This window comes from Marmota flaviventris, chromosome 4, assembly GCF_047511675.1.
Source record: "Marmota flaviventris isolate mMarFla1 chromosome 4, mMarFla1.hap1, whole genome shotgun sequence".
In the NCBI taxonomy this organism is placed as follows: Eukaryota; Metazoa; Chordata; class Mammalia; order Rodentia; family Sciuridae; genus Marmota; species Marmota flaviventris.
Genome location: NC_092501.1, coordinates 128,523,023 through 128,538,937, shown reverse-complemented (window position 1 = coordinate 128,538,937; position 15,915 = coordinate 128,523,023). Strand labels below are relative to the sequence as shown.

The window sequence follows — 15,915 nt, the reverse complement described above, 5'->3', positions numbered from 1 at the left end:
ATCTTGACCTCTATGGTAAGAAGTTTAGGGCTTTTTTGTATATATCATCAGAGCAAATAATGATTTTTAAGATAAGAAGAGAAATAATGGAGAAATAAAATTCATTCATTTTGTGGTACTGTTGCATTTTCCCTTTAAATCATTAAGAATTAGAGCACAGTTTTAAAAAGCACAGGTCACTAAGCTATATTATCAAAGAAAAAGGGAATAATGAAGTGAATTTGCCAATCTGAATCTTTACTTAAAATAAATCTAATATTGATATGATATACATAGTAATTCTTGAGAAATGAGTAGAGAATGTTGCAATGAACTTTTTCAATTAATAATATTGATGTTTTTTGCATAAAATTATTTATTTTTGTCCACTGTCTTTGGTTTAACAACCAAAGTTATTACCAGTTACCTGGTAAGTAAAAAATAAATATAAATAAAAGCAATGAATGAGGGTGGTACAGTAAAAATTTGTAATTTTAGATTGCCTACGTCCTAATCATCACTCCCAGTATGAAGGAAAGAATTGCTGGAGCCTCTCCCGTAGCCCTTTTTCCCACCCTGGTTACTGTCACAGAGCAGACTCAGATCCTAAGGACCTCTTATTCTGAGCATGGCCCAAAAGGTGGGAATATTAGTTGGAGTTCTTTGATAGCTTCTTGTGGAAATGCTCAGGTGAAAATGTTCTTTTCAATCTTATATATGTAGGTTTGTATTAGGAAGGTCTCTGGTTCTTGTGATGGTTAGTTTTATGAGTCAACTTGACTGGGCTAAGAGATGTCCAGAGAATACAACACTATTGTTGGATATGTTTGTGTGGGTCTTTCCCTCCTTTAAGTTTTTCTTTAAAAAAAAAACACAATATGGGGCTGGGGATGTGGCTCAAGTGGTAGCACGCTCGCCTGGCATGCGCGGGGCGCTGGGTTCGATCCTCAGCACCACATAAAAATAAAATAAAGATGTTGTGTCCACTGAAACCTAAAAAATAAATATAAAAAAAACCACACAATATGGACTGCTTCATGAATTTCTGTGTCATTCTTGCACAGGGACCATGATAATCTTCTCTGTATCGTTCCAATTTTAGCATATATGCTGCCGAAGTGGCACTCTAAGTTGTTCTTATCAGATATTTTGGTCACAGAATGCAAAACTGACTAACACATAGGGTTAATATGTCAAAATATGTTTATATTAAATATTGATCAATATTTACCAAATTAACCACAAAGAGGAGGTTTCAGCATACACTCCTAACAAGAATGCCTGTTCCCCACACGCTTACCAACACTTGATATTATGGGTCTATTTAACCTCTACCCTCCCAGTGGTGTTTCTCTGGGTGGGGTATACAGTGCAGGTCAGCTTACAGAGAGGATACACTTTCCCCCTAAACTTCTTCTTCTTCTTCTTTTTAAAATTTTTATTTGTTTTAATTAGCTATACATGACAGTAGAATGCATTTATGCACTTTGATATATCATACATAGATGGGATATAATTTCTCATGCTTCTGAGTGGCATGTTGCAGAATCATATTGGTCATGTAGTCACATATATACATAAAGTAAAAACGTCTATTTCATTCTCCTATCTTTCCTATCCCCACATCCCCTCCCTTCCCCTCTCTTCACTTCCCTCTACCTAATCTAATCTCTAAGGTAATGCTATTCTTCTCTAATGCCACCCCACCACCTTATTGTGAATTAGCATCCGCATATTAGAGAAAACATTTGGACTTTGTTTTTTTGAGATTGGCTTATTTTGTTTAGCATGATAATCTCCAACTCCATCCATTTACTGGCAAATGCCATAAGAATTTCACTCTTCTTTAAAACTGAGTAATATTACATTGAATATATATACCTATATATACCACTTTTCTTCATCCATTCATCTATTGAGGGACATCTAGGTTGGCTCCATAGTCTAGCTATTGTGAATTGAGCTGCTATAAACATCGATGTGGTTGTGTTACTATAAAATGCTGATTTTAAGTCCTTTGGGTATAAGCTGAAGAGTGGGATAGCTGGGTCAAATGGTGGTTCCATTCCCAGTTTTCTGAGGAATCTCCATACTGCTTTCCATAATGGTTGCACCAATTTGCAGTCCCACCAGCAATGTATGAGTGTGCCTTTTTCCCCCACATCCTTTGCCAGCATTCATTGTTTCTTGTATTCTTGGCGATTGCCATTCTGACAATAGTGAAATGAAGTCTTAGAGTAGCTGATTTGCATGGTTTCTTAACTGAGGACAAATGCCTTCTTTTGTATATTTAATGATATATGGCTACAATAAATCCAATTTGTTACCTTTTTAAAATAAGAGGATTTTCTAAGTGGAGATATTAATATGCATTTATCTAATATTGAGTATATGTGTGTTTTTTGAACCAGATTGATCAGTGAGGATTGTGATTTCATTTTAGGAGTTGAAATGAATAGATTGAGAGAAATTCTGGGTGACAAGTGCTGACTAAAAGGCCCGAGAGACTTTTTTAAAAAAGTAAATTAAAAAGTAAACCTGGGCAAGGTGACGGACACATGCCTATAATCCCAGTGGCTTGGGAGACTGAGGCAGGAGGAATGGAAGTTCAAAGCCAACCTCAGCAACTTAGCAAGGCCCTAACCAACTTAGCATGACTCCATCTCAAAATAATAAATAACAAGGACTGGAAATGTGCTCGGTTGTTAAGTGCCCCTGGGTTTAATCCCAAGTACTGAAAAGAAGAAAAAGAAAAGGAAACAAAAGAATAAATAAATTTTTATTTTTCCAACCCCGTTTTCATGGGGAGGAGAGAACATCCTTAGAAGAAAGAAGCTAGTTTTAAATTCCTAAGTTCATTTGCTTTATAAGGCACTGTTGGAGAGACTTTGGCTTCCCAATCCTGAGACTGCTGAATGGTTGAATCCTCCTACAAACAAATACTTGTGACCCCCTAACTCCAATGATAGAGGAAACATTTGGACTGAGTCTTAAATAACTAGTTAAAAGTGGTCTGAAACACGAAAGTCAATACAGCTAGGTTTTATATTTATTCTTTTTCTTAGTCAAAAGCAAATAATTTAAAAAAAATGAGACTATATATATTTTGCCTATTAGATTTAAAAAGAAAATTTCTGCTTAAAATTAAGACTAGTTATCTATTAATATAAAATTTATCATGTAACTCTTTTTGGTAACAAAAACTACAAATAGAATGAAACAATGACATGTATGTATTCTCAGCTCATGAAATGGTCTCCAAAGTTTCACTGAAATATACATTCATAGCCTAAATGTATTGAAAATTTGAGATGAAATTAATAATCTACTTAAAAACTCATTTTTTCTCATCCTTATCTGACTGTATCAGGTCCAAGTTATGTCATGTGAGTCAGTTCCCCTTTTCTCTAATATACTATATAAAAGGTGCTGGATTTAGATAGATCTGGGTTTGAAACCCAGTTCATCTCAAGCAAGTTGCCTCATCTCTTTAAGCTTAAGTTCCTCATTTTATAAATGAGGACAGTAATACAATGCTTATCTCATGAAGTTATTATGAGGATTAAGATAGGTCACAAGTAAGATCTTAGCACATGGCCTGACACATAATAGCATGCTATGAATATTATTGTTATCATTATGAGTAATTGTGCCTCTGTCTCCTGTACAGTAGATACTCAATAATTGTTAATTCCTTTTCTCTTTAAAAGAAGTTTTTGTTGCCATGGCTCCACATATGAAATAATGCTACATACATGTCTTATCACTAATTTATAATTTAAAGCCAAATCAGCTCAGGGCAAAGGTAAATCAGAGACAGGAGATTTGGGGGTACGATGCTAAAAACATCAACCTTGCATATAAAAATTCGCTTTGACCTGTGATCACATATTTTGTGAACAAAAGGGAATTGTAAGACTCACCGGTGCTGGTTTTCCAGCATTATCACAATTCTCCATACCAAGTGGTGGATTCAGTCAAAGGGATACATCAATCTGTATCCTCTGATGAGGGCTAGAAAGAGACTCCTTGGCATCAGAACATCAGAATGATCATTTTCTAGTCCTGAGCACTAAAAAATAAATAAATAAAAAGTGAACCATTAGGCCTTCTGGGGATTATCTCTTTGGGGCAGGAATTCCTCTGAACTTTTATGGGAAATCTGAGATGTGAACTAGTTCAAGTGGCCTCATTGGAGGGGGAAAGGGAAAAAGAATATGAGGCCATGGGTACCAGGAAGACTGGTTGAACTGGGAAATTAAATAGATGGAGATGCTGGGTCATAGGGAGAGATCAGGAGATGAAAGAATGTTGAGCTATATGGAAACAAAGAATTCTAGGACTTCGAAGACCAGGTGTTCCAAGAAGAGCTACTGTTAATCTCAACTGAAGAGAAGTCCAAAAGAAATCCCTGTCAAATCCTGTAGGAAGATACTGGAATCAGAAGTGGGTTGAGCCAGGGGTGAGTGAAGAGAGCAGGCAACATGGCCACAAAGGCAGGAAGCATTTCATCACATCTTTCTCGTTTCTTAATGATAAAAATCCTGCCTATTTTGCATCCCTGTTGTAAAGCTTTGACTGATACTTGATTCCTAACTTGCCTAGTCTTAGTCTTCATTTTTCCTTGCATATATTGCTCTGGAAGTCCCCTGGAATAGGATCAACAGACATTTGAGTGGGTACTGGAGGTCAGTTCAGGGGACAGGGCCAGGAATGTTCTGCAGATCTCTTCCAACTTTAATGTTGTAAACCCTGAAGCTGGATTTACCTCAATCCTACTACATGGGTAATTATTTCAATGTACAAAAACAGTTAAAATTTCCATTTTGTTTATCATTCCACTTTGATACATACGAGACCATCAGTTCAGACTATACCATGGAGCTTTTAGAAACATTATATCGGCCTTGCAAAATGAAACCAGCATTGGTTTCCAAAGTTTCTCTAGTGACTTGGGCCTGAGGCACCAAACCCTAGCAAAACAGATAGGAATCTCTGAAGGAGAGAAGATCGAATGGACACTGGTACTAAATAATAGAGTCTAAACAAAGTTTTTTTTTTTTTTTCTAAATAGGGCTCTTAAATATTTTCCAGTGGACTGTGTGTTGTGTAATTCTACCAGTTGTTTTGTGTTCTTAACCCAAAACAGATCTGAGACCCTCAGTCTGAATGGTTTGTTGGGGAAATAGTCCCAATCTTTCCTCTAGATTACAGACCTGCTTCAATATCTTCTCCAGACCCACACTGGCTCAGGCTAGGGTGGTAAGGTCAGGTTTGAGTTCCTGCTGTATCAAAGAAAACTTAGGAAGGCCTTGTCTTACCTCTGACTAAACTTCAGGATAATCTGTCCCCTAAAAGACCTAACCCTAACCCTAACCATTTTAGCAGGAAGCCCCATCCCAGAAGTTATTAAAAAGCACCAACATGAAGGTGGGAGGAGCAACATCTCACTGAAGACCCCAAGGGAAGAACAGGGAGGTAATTTCAAGACTACCATAAAGCCCTGGGATTCATGGCCTACAACTTTTACACTGGGTCAGGGTCACATCTCTATCTGTGTAGGGCGATGATTCCTACTGTCAATCATAGGTGAATGGGTGGATCTATCCAACTAAAACACAAACAAAAGATAACTTGACTCAGACATTCACCACGTCCATGCTGGCGGCCAAGTGCAAGCTATTCCTTCTGTAAAGCTCTGACTCAAGTGTGTACAGAAATCACCCTATCCTCAGTTTTTCCTATTCCAGCTGAGTTAAGTTAAATCCTTCTGAAGACTCCATTGATGCTCAGAAAGAACAAGAGAGAAATGACCACAGAGACTAGACAATGTAAGTATTTGCTTAATCTCTGCCTTCTCCTTCCCTCTCCATCTCAAAACCATTGCAGAAATTCCTCTAGACTCCTAGAGCCACTTGTCAATTTGTTTCCCTGTGTCCATCTGTTTCTCTCACAGCTTCCTCCAGACCGTATCTGCCCTTTGTTTAAGTTCATAAGTGCCCCCCCCCCGACTCCCTTTCTAGAGTCATCTCCAGCCTTTGGTCCCCACATGTTTTCCTGACCTTATAAATTTTAGATTCTAAGATCTATTAGAGAAAGGTTATCTCTTACATCAAATTTGCCATAGCAACTATCATAATGCAGGACGAACAGCACTGATTCTATTTTCTTTGTCTACTGCAATGGTCAGCCTTGCCTTGAATCTTTGTGTGATGTCCTGGTAGGACCAGCCTTGCAAAGGGTCATTAACTACAAAAATAAAAGCCCCCTTTCCATTTTACTCTAGAGACTGCCTTAAAAAACACATACATATATATGTGTATAAATATGTATATATACACACACACATATAATATATTTAGTTTTAAGAATTTTTAGTTTCTTGAGAGAATCAAATGAACCAAGTAAATAAAAATTTCCTAAATATAGGTTAAAGTAGTGGAGTGGAGTGGCACATACTTGCAATTCTAGCAACTTGGAAAGCTAAAGCAGGAAGAGTCCAGGTTTCAGCTCAGTCTCAGCAACTTAGCAATACCCTCAATAACTCAGGGAGACCCTGTCTCAAAATAAAAATTAAAAAAAGGGTGGAGGATGTAGCTCAGTAATAGAGGGCCCCTGGTTCAATTTTCAGTATCCCCTGTAAATGTAGGCTAAGGGGAGACTGCTTATCATTTTTACCACTATGTGAAAATTGTACCAATTTTATTTTCTTTTTTTTTTTTTTTTTTTATTGTTGGCTGTTCAAAACATTACATAGTTCTTGATATATCATATTTCACAATTTGATTCAAGTGGGTTATGAGCTCCCAATTTTTACCCCATATACAGATTGCAGAATCACATCAGTTACACATCCATTGATTTACATATTGCCATACTAGTGTCTGTTGTATTCTGCTGTCTTTCCTATCCTCTACTATCCCCCCTCCCCTCCCCTCCCCTCCCCTCCCCTCCCCTCTTCTCTCTCTGCCCCCTTTACTGACATTCGTTTGTCCCCCTTGTATTATTTTTCCCCTTCCCCTCACTTCCTCTTGTATGTACTTTTGTATAACTCTGAGGGTCTCCTTCCATTTCCATGCATTTTCCCTTCTCTCTCCCTTTCCCTCCCACCTCTCATCCCTGTTTAATGTTAATCTTCTTCTCATGCTCTTCGACCCTACTCTGTTCTTAGTTACTCTCCTTATATCAAAGAAGACATTTGACATTTGTTTTTTAGGGATTGGCTAGCTTCACTTAGCATAATCTGCTCTAATGCCATCCATTTCCCTGTAAATTCTATGATTTTGTCATTTTTTAATGCAGAGTAATACTCCATTGTGTATAAATGCCACATTTTTTTTATCCATTCATCCATTGAAGGGCATCTGGGTTGGTTCCACAGTCTAGCTATTGTGAATTGTGCTGCTATGAACATCGATGTAGCAGTGTCCCTGTAGCATGCTCTTTTTAGGTCTTTAGGGAATAGACCGAGAAGGGGAATAGCTGGGTCAAATGGTGGCTCCATTCCCAGCTTTCCAAGAAATCTCCATACTGCTTTCCAAATTGGCTGCACCAATTTGCAGTCCCACCAGCAATGTACAAGTGTACCCTTTTCCCCACATCCTCGCCAGCACTTGTTGTTGTTTGACTTCATAATGGCTGCCAATCTTACTGGAGTGAGATGGTATCTTAGGGTGGTTTTGATTTGCATTTCTCTGACTGCTAGAGATGGTGAGCATTTTTTCATGTACTTGTTGATTGACTGTATGTCCTCCTCTGAGAAGTGTCTGTTCAGGTCCTTGGCCCATTTGTTGATTGGGTTGTTTGTTCTCTTATTGTCTAATTTTTTGAGCTCTTTGTATACTCTGGATATTAGGGCTCTATCTGAAGTGTGAGGAGTAAAGATTTGTTCCCAGGATGTAGGCTCTCTATTTACCTCTCTTATTGTATCTTTTGCTGAGAAAAAACTTTTTAGTTTGAGTAAGTCCCATTTGTTGATTCTAGTTATTAACTTTTGTGCTATGGGTGTCCTATTGAGGAATTTGGAGCCCGACCCCACCGACTGTAGATCGTAGCCAACTTTTTCTTCTATCAGACGGCGCGTCTCTGATTTGATATCAAGCTCCTTGATCCATTTTGAATTAACTTTTGTGCATGGCGAGAGAAAGGGATTCAGTTTCATTTTGTTGCATATGGATTTCCAGTTTTCCCAGCACCATTTGTTGAAGATGCTATCCTTCCTCCATTGCATGCTTTTAGACCCTTTATCAAATATAAGATAGTTGTAGTTTTGTGGATTGGTTTCTGTGTCCTCTATTCTGTACCATTGGTCCACCCGCCTGTTTTGGTACCAGTACCATGCTGTTTTTGTTACTATTGCTCTGTAATATAGTTTGAAGTCTGGTATCGCTATACCGCCTGATTCACACTTCCTGCTTAGCATTGTTTTTACTATTCTGGGTCTTTTATTTTTCCATATGAATTTCATGATTGCTTTCTCTATTTCTACAAGAAATGCCGTTGGGATTTTGATTGGCATTGCATTAAACCTATAGAGAACTTTTGGTAATATCGCCATTTTGATGATGTTAGTTCTGCCTATCCATGAACAGGGTATATTTTTCCATCTTCTAAGATCTTCTTCTATTTCTCTCTTTAGGGTTCTGTAGTTTTCATTGTATAAGTCTTTCACCTCTTTTGTTAGGTTGATTCCCAAGTATTTTATTTTTTTTGAAGATATTGTGAATGGAGTGGTTGTCCTCATTTCCATTTCAGAGGATTTGTCGCTGATATACAGAAATGCCTTTGATTTATGCGTGTTGATTTTATATCCTGCCACTTTGCTGAATTCATTTATTAGCTCTAATAGTTTCTTTGTAGACCCTTTTGGGTCTGCTAGGTATAGAATCATGTCATCTGCAAATAGTGATAATTTAAGTTCTTCTTTTCCTATTTTGATGCCTTTAATTTCTTTCATCTGTCTAATTGCTCTGGCCAGTGTTTCGAGAACTATGTTGAACAGAAGTGGTGAGAGAGGGCATCCCTGTCTTGTTCCAGATTTTAGAGGGAATGCCTTCAATTTTTCTCCATTCAGAATGATGCTAGCCTGAGGCTTAGCATAGATTGCTTTTACAATATTGAGGTATGTTCCTGTTATCCCTAGTTTTTCTAGAGTTTTGAACATAAAGGGATGCTGTATTTTGTCGAATGCTTTTTCCGCATCTATCGAGATGATCATATGGTTCTTATTTTTAAGTCTATTGATGTGGTGAATAACATTTATTGATTTCCTTATATTGAACCAGCCTTGCATCCCAGGGATGAATCCTACTTGATCATGGTGCACAATTTTTTTGATGTGCCTTTGTATCCGAGTGGCCAGAATTTTATTGAGGATTTTTGCATCTAGGTTCATTAGAGATATTGGTCTGTAGTTTTCTTTCTTTGAAGTGTCTTTGTCTGGTTTAGGTATCAGGGTGATGTTGGCCTCGTAGAATGAATTTGGAAGTTCTCCCTCTTTTTCTATTTCCCGAAGTAGCTTGAAAAGTATTGGTATTAGTTCCTCTTTAAAGGTTTTGTAAAACTCTGCTGTATACCCATCCGGTCCTGGGCTTTTCTTAGTTGGTAGTCTTTTGATGGTTTCTTCTATTTCCTCAATTGATATTGGTCTGTTTAGGTTGTCTATATCCTCCTGACTCAATCTGGGCAGATCATATGACTTAAGAAATTTATCTATGCCTTCACTATCTTCTAATTTATTGGAGTATAAGGATTCAAAATAATTTTTGATTATCTTCTGTATTTCTGAAGTGTCTGTTGTGATATTGCCTCTTTCATCCCGTATGTTAGTGATTTGAGTTCTCTCTCTTCTTCTCTTTGCTAGCATGGCTAAGGGTCTGTCGATTTTGTTTATTTTTTCAAAGAACCAACTTTTAGTTTTGTCAATTTTTTCCATTGTTTCTTTTGTTTCGATTTCATTGATTTCAGCTCTGATTTTAATTATTTCTTGCCTTCTACTTCTTTTGCTGTTGTTTTGCTCTTCTTTTTCTAGGATTTTGAGATGAAGTATGAGATCATTTATTTGTTGGTTTTTTCTTTTTTTAAGGAATGAACTCCAAGCAATGAATTTTCCTCTTAGAACTGCTTTCAATGTGTCCCATAGATTCCGATATGTTGTGTCTGTGTTTTCATTAATCTCTAAGAATTTTTTAATTTCCTCCTTGATGTCTTCTATAACCCATTGATCATTCAGTAACCTATTGTTCATTCTCCAAGTGATATATTCTTTTTCCTTCCTTCTTTTATCGTTGATTTTCAGTTCCATTCCATTATGATCAGATAGGATGCATGGTATTATCTCTACTCCTTTGTATTGTCTAAGAGTTTCCCTGTGACATAATATATGATCTATTTTTGAGAAGGATCCATGTGCTGCTGAGAAAAAAGTGTAACTGTTTGATGTTGGGTGGTATATTCTATATATGTCAATTAAGTCTAGGTTATTAATTGTGTTATTGAGTTCTATAGTTTCCTTATTCAACTTTTGTTTGGAAGATCTGTCCAGTGGTGAGAGAGGTGTGTTGAAGTCTCCCATGATTATTGTATGGTGGTCTATTAGACTCTTGAACTTGAGAAGAGTTTGTTTGATGAACATAGCTGCACCATTGTTTGGGGCATATATATTTATGATTGTTATGTCTTGTTGGTGTATGGTTCCCTTGAGCAGTATGTAGTGTCCCTCTTTATCCCTTTTGATTAACTTTGGCTTAAAATCTATTTTATTTGATATGAGTATGGATACTCCTGCTTGTTTCCGAAGTCCATATGAGTGATATGATTTTTCCCAACCTTTCACCTTCAGCCTATGTATGTCTTTTCCTATCAAATGCGTCTCCTGTAGGCAGCATATTGTTGGGTCTTGTTTTGTGATCCATTCTACTAGCCTGTGTCTCTTGATTGGTGAGTTTAAGCCATTAACATTTAGGGTTATTATTGAGATATGGGTTGTTCTTCCAGCCATATTTGTTTATTTATGTTACTAAACATGGTTTGTTTTCCACTTTGATTATTTTCCCCCCTTTAGTGTCCTACCTCCCACTGTTGGTTTTCATTGTTATTTTCCATTTCCTCTTCCTGTAATGTTTTGCCGAGGATGTTTTGAAGAGATGGTTTTCTAGCTGCAAATTCTTTTAACTTTTGTTTATCGTGGAAGGTTTTAATTTCATCTTCCATCCTGAAGCTTAATTTCGCTGGAAACACAATTCTTGGTTGGAACCCATTTTCTTTCAGTGTTTGAAATATGTTATTCCAGGATCTTCTAGCTTTCAGAGTCTGTGTTGAAAGATCAGCTGTTATCCTGATTGGCTTACCCCTAAATGTGATCTGCTTCCTTTCTCTTGTAGCTTTTAAAATTCTCTCCTTATTCTGTATGTTGGGCATCTTCATTATAATGTGTCTAGGTGTGGGTCTCTTATGATTTTGCACATTCGGCGTCCTATAGGCTTCTAGGATTTGGGGTTCTGTCTCATTCTTCAAGTCTGGGAAGTTTTCTCGAATTATTTCATTGAATAGATTGCTCATTCCTTTGGTTTGAAACTCTGTTCCTTCCTGTATCCCAATGACTATTAAATTTGGTCTCTTGATGTTATCCCATATTTCTTGGATGTTCTGCTCATGGTTTCTTAACAGTCTTGCTGAGCTGTCTATGTTCTTTTCAAGTTGAAATACTTTATCTTCATTGTCTGATGTTCTGTCTTCTAAGTGTTCTACTCTGCTGGTAGTATTCTCAATTGAGTTTTTAAGTTGGCTTATTGCTTCCTGCATTTCTAGGATTTCTGTTTGTTTGTTTTTTATAACCTCTATTTCCCTGTATAGTTGATCTTTTGCTTCTTGGATTTGTTTATGTAATTCATTGTTGAAGTGATCTTTCATTGTCTGATTTTGCTGTCTGATGTCTTCCTTGAGACTCCAGATCATCTGAAGCATGTATATCCTGAATTCTTTATCTGACATTCCATCAGCTGCAGCTATTACCTCTTCTAAAGTTGAGTTGACCTGCAATGCTTGTGGTCCTTTCTTTCCTTGTCTCTTCATACTGTTCGCGTTCCTTTCTTCTTGGTGAAACTGTTGTGCTATTGAATTTTCCCCCTATATATTTATATTGGTCTTGTATAGTTGCAAAGTCTCCCTCGCAGGCGCGGGCGGCGGCTCTGCCCCTCCGCCAATTGGGGCAATGTGCCTACCACGCCGGCAGGCCGCTGGGCCTGCTCTGCCAGTCGGTAGCAGGTCCGCCGTCCTTGCAGGCGCGGGCGGCGGCTCTGTCCCTCTGCGGGCCGCTAGGCTTGTTCTGTCGGTGGTCGCAGTTCTGCCTACTTTGCAGGCGCAGGCAGCGGCACTGCCCCTCTGCAGGCCTCTGGGGCTGTACTGCCAGTGGGTCGCAGGTCCGCCTACTTTGCAGGCGTGGGGGGGGGGCGGCTCTACCCTTCCTCAGGCCACTGGGCCTGTTCTGTCTCTCGGTTGCAGGTCTGACCTGTTCTGATGGTGGTCTCAGTTCCGACTACCTTGCAGGCACGGGGGGGAGGGGGCGGCTCTGCCTCTCAGCAGGCCGCTGCTCCTCTACTGCCGGTGGGTCGCAGGCCCGCCTACCTTGCAGGAGTGATTGGAAGCTCTGTCCCGCCGCGGGCCACTGGGCCTTTTCTGTCGGTGGTCACCCTTCCCCTACCTGGCAGGCGAGGGGGGTGGGGGGCGGCTCTGCCCCTCAGCAGGCCGCTGGGCCTGCTCTGTGTTTGGTCCCAGTTCCCTCTACTATGCCGGCGCAGGGGGAGGGGGCGGCTCAGCCTCTCAGCAGGCGGCTGCACCTCTTCTGCCGGTGGGTCGCAGGCCCGCCTACCTTGCAGGAGTGATTGGAAGCTCTGTCCCGCCCTGGGCCACTGGGCCTTTTCTGTCGGTGGTCACCCTTCCCCTACCTGGCAGGCGAGGGGGGTGGGGGGCGGCTCTGCCCCTCAGCAGGCCGCTGGGCCTGCTCTGTGTTTGGTCCCAGTTCCCTCTACTATGCCGGCGCAGGGGGAGGGGGCGGCTCAGCCTCTCAGCAGGCGGCTGCTCCTCTTCTGCCGGTGGGTCGCAGGCCCGCCTACCTTGCAGGAGTGATTGGAAGCTCTGTCCCGCCGCGGGCCACTGGGCCTTTTCTGTCGGTGGTCACCCTTCCCCTACCTGGCAGGCGAGGGGGGTGGGGGGCGGCTCTGCCCCTCAGCAGGCCACTGGGCCTGCTCTGTGTTTGGTCCCAGTTCCCTCTACTATGCCGGCGCAGGGGGAGGGGGCGGCTCAGCCTCTCAGCAGGTGGCTGCTCCTCTTCTGCCGGTGGGTCGCAGGCCCGCCTACCTTGCAGGAGTGATTGGAAGCTCTGTCCCGCCGCGGGCCACTGGGCCTTTTCTGTCGGTGGTCACCCTTCCCCTACCTGGCAGGCGAGGGGGGTGGGGGGCGGCTCTGCCCCTCAGCAGGCCGCTGGGCCTGCTCTGTGTTTGGTCCCAGTTCCCTCTACTATGCCGGCGCAGGGGGAGGGGGCCCCAATTTTATTTTCTTAGTGAATAGAAAGTGTCTAACAAAACACATTTTTCTGAAAATTGTCTTCTCTAACAGGATGATTATTTTCAAGTGGGCTAGAGAGTACTGTAAATTGTAATAAGAAGCTACATGCACGCACGCACACACACACACACACACACACACACCACAAAAATGTTCAGATCAGGAAATGCTTAAATGTTTCCGAAAAATGTTTGTGAGGAAGTGTTATTCCAGAATAAAAACATTTCCTGCCTGACAATCATGCCATAGAGAAAATCATGTGATGCTAATTATGAAGTCTTATAAAAATAATTTTATGATGGGATTGTATATTTGAATAAAAATCCTTTATAAGTAAACATGAGATAAATAGAAATCACCCAGAATCATATCTTTTTTCATTTTTTTCTCAGAATGATACTTCTTTTTATAAAAGTTTTTTATTTACAAAAATTTAAATGTTGTAGAAAATATAGATGAAAAGGTGTAGAAATTAGCCAACATCTCACCACGCAGAGATGACCACTCTAAGTATTTAAGTGAATATATTTCTAAACAGATCTCAGTGTAAACACTTGTGTAAATTGAACTGTGTTTAATTATATGTGTACAGTTTTAATGATTTGTATTACATCAACAACATACTATGGATGGATTTCCCTGTCAACAAGTCTAGGTGTGCAGTAATAGTGTTCATAATCGTGCTTATGTGTCACATGTACATACTGGGATAATCTGAGCTTCAGCAGTGACCCTCCAATGAGTTATCTTGTGACAACAAAACGAAAGTAGGAGTAGGAAGTTGGTGGGTGAGTGGGTGGGGGCTCTTTAGAAACCTCCTACTGGATTTCCTTGTACCACATGTCTGTGACCAGGGCTTGTCACATGCCTGCCCCAGACACTGCCAAATGAGAATGGCTTGGCATGACAAGCTCAGACAAGCCAGGATTTCTTTTCTGTGACTCATTACTACCTAAACAAAAATCAGGGTTCCATGAACAAGGAAAGGGGGGTGAAATATATGAAGTAAATTTAAATTCAGAAATTCATAATGATATAAACCAACAAACCTAGTTGGCAATGGTTGGAGAATGCTGGTGAATCAACTCGTTATTTTGAAAAGTATAAATTAAGAGAATTAAATGCTTACCCTGCATTTCCAGTATCAACTAGGAAATTAAATAATTTAGGGAGTTTTCCTTTATATAAGTATTCCAGCTAATAAGTGAAGAAGAAATGATGGAATTATGATATCACCATGTCCAAAAAATTAATGGATCTAGGCATTAGTACCAATAACTATCAACATCACAGAAACACTCCAAGGTTATATGCTTCTGGTGGAAGGACACAATACTGTCAAAGAAGTCGTCTTCTAAAAAATATTTGTATTAGTGCATTATCATTATATATGATAGTGGGGTTTGTTTGACATATTTGTAAATGCATATAACATAAGTTTCTCCATTTTAATCCCTAGTACTTCGCCTTTCCCTCCCTCCTTTCTTCCCCTGGTCTCCTTCTCCTACTTCTGTTGGTCTTTCTTATATTGATCTATTGTTTTTAAAATTGGTGTGTTATAGGTAAACATAAAAATAGGATCATCGTGGTATGTTCACACATGCACACAGCATGGTTTGGTCATTTTTATTCCACAGTTCCTTCCCTTTCCCATCCCTCCTCCCTCCCCTTCAATCTCCTTCCTCTACTCCACTGTTCTCCCTTCTATTTTCACCAGATGCATCCCCACCTTTTTAATTCCTTATTTCTGTCTGACTTGCATATGAGAGAAAACATTCTATACTTGACTTTCTGAGTCTAGCTTATTTCACTTAGTATGATATTCTCCTCTTCATTCATTTACCAGCAAGTGACATAATCTCATTCTTCTTGTGGTTGAGTAAAACTCCATTATGAAGATACAGCATGTTTTTTTTTTTAATCCATTCATCTGTTAACAGGTTCTTAGGCCAGTTCCAGAACCTGTAAATTACACTGCCATGAACATTGGTATGCATATGTTACTATAGTATGCTGATTTTAGTTCTTTTGGATAAATAACAAGGAGTAGGATAGCTGGGTCATATGGTGGTTCCATTCCTAGTTTTTTGAGGAACCTCCATATTGCTTTCCAAAGTGGTCAAACTAATTTCCAGTCCCATCAACAATGCATGAGTGTACCTTTTACCCCACATCCTCACCAGCATTTATTGATATTTGCATTCTTGATGATCACCATTCTAACTGGATTGAGATAAATCATATTTTGGAAAATCTGAGGACAAATAATCCGGGTTCTGCTGGGCACAGTGGTGAACATTTGTAATTGGAGCTTCCCGGGAGACTGAGGCAGGAGGAACACAACTTTGAGGCCTCCTTGTGCTACTTATCAAG

General features: G+C 39.7%; 1 non-coding gene across 1 annotated transcript; it reads right to left on the bottom strand.

Moving 5' to 3' along the window:
* Positions 1 to 998: 998 nt before the first annotated feature.
* Positions 999 to 1,104, bottom strand: LOC114087505 (U6 spliceosomal RNA). Its single transcript, XR_003581840.2, has one exon. It is a non-coding gene; the product is annotated as a U6 spliceosomal RNA (small nuclear RNA).
* Positions 1,105 to 15,915: the final 14,811 nt, after the last annotated feature.